This window comes from Onychostruthus taczanowskii, unplaced genomic scaffold (assembly GCF_017590055.1).
Source record: "Onychostruthus taczanowskii isolate IOZ18803 unplaced genomic scaffold, ASM1759005v1 scaffold3, whole genome shotgun sequence".
Lineage (NCBI taxonomy): Eukaryota > Metazoa > Chordata > Aves > Passeriformes > Passeridae > Onychostruthus > Onychostruthus taczanowskii.
Genome location: NW_024500349.1, coordinates 25,189,418 through 25,190,618, shown reverse-complemented (window position 1 = coordinate 25,190,618; position 1,201 = coordinate 25,189,418). Strand labels below are relative to the sequence as shown.

At 70.8% G+C, this 1,201-nt stretch overlaps 1 protein-coding gene across 5 annotated transcripts in view; it reads right to left on the bottom strand.

Moving 5' to 3' along the window:
- Positions 1–197, bottom strand: part of MAP4 (microtubule associated protein 4) — a 150,469-nt gene extending 150,272 nt beyond the window's left edge. For all 5 annotated transcript variants that reach the window (XM_041408508.1, XM_041408510.1, XM_041408511.1 and 2 more), the window contains exon 1: positions 66–197. The gene's annotated coding sequence lies outside the window, so the exon portion shown is untranslated. The remainder of the gene's footprint in view (positions 1–65) is intronic.
- Between the last annotated feature and the right edge of the window lie 1,004 nt (positions 198–1,201).

Sequence of the window (1,201 nt, the reverse complement as noted above, 5' to 3'; positions counted from 1 at the left end):
CCGCGCCCGCAGGGCGGTGTCCCCGCGCCCCGTCCCCGGCCGCAGCCCCCTCCCCGCGGCCTTACCGAGCGGCGGGGGCGCGGGGCAGCGCCGGGACGGAGGCGCCTGGCGAGTGTCGCTGTCCCCTGCGGGCCCGGCGGGAGGAGGAGCGGGGAGCGGAGCCGCGCTGGCCGCGCGCCGAGCGCACTACCCTGCTGGCTGGGAGGGCGGGGCTCGCGCCGCCTGGCCAATCAGCGCCGCGCCGCGCCCGGCACCGACCAATCAGCGCGAGCGCGGGCGGCGCGCGGCCGCGCGGGGCGGAGGCGGCGTTGCGGTGAACGGGCAGAGCGGTTGGGTGCGGCGCGGGGCGGGACTGGAGGCGGGGCCAGCGGGGAAGGTGGGGCCAAGGGGCGGTGGAGGAGCACGGGGTGGGGCTGAGGGGAGGCCGGATCTGAGGGGAGACAGGATCTGAGGGGATGGATCTGAGGGGAGACAGGATCTGAGGGGACATGGCTGAGGGGAGAGAGGAACTGAGGGGATGGGGGCTGAGGCGGACATGACTGAGAGGAGACAGGGGCTGAGGGGGGACAGGAGCTGAGGGGATGAGGCTGAGGGGACATGGCTGAGAGGAGACAGGAGCTGAGGGGACGCGGCTGAGGGGGGACAGGAGCTGTGGGGATGGGGCTGAGGGGACATTGCTGAGGGGACACGGCTGAGGGGAGAGAGGAGCTGCGGGGATGGGGGCTGAGGGGGACATGGCTGAGCGGGGACAGGAGCTGTGGGGATGGGGCTGAGGGGACATTGCTGAGGGGACACGGCTGAGGGGAGAGAGGAGCTGCGGGGATGGGGGCTGAGGGGGACATGGCTGAGCGAGGACAGGAGCTGAGGGGACACGGCTGAGAGGGGCTGAGGGGACAATGCTAAGGGCATGAAGGAGATCCCAGCTTTGGGGAAGGGTGACGTGGGGCAGGCAAGGGCGTTTTTAAAGCGGGAGAGGAAGCCCTGGGAGCGTGTGCATGCCTGTGTGGCACAGCAGTCGTGGCTCTGAAGGAGGCTGCTGATAGAGCAGGGCCCAGGGACAGATGGAGCGCCCGGCCGCCCCTCCAGGTGGCCGAACAGCAGGGACCACTCGTGCTGCTGCTCCTAATCCTCCGTGGCCCTTCTGGCCCAGAAAGGCAACATTCTGCACGTGCAGGAGGAGAGCAGGAAAACAGGATAAAGG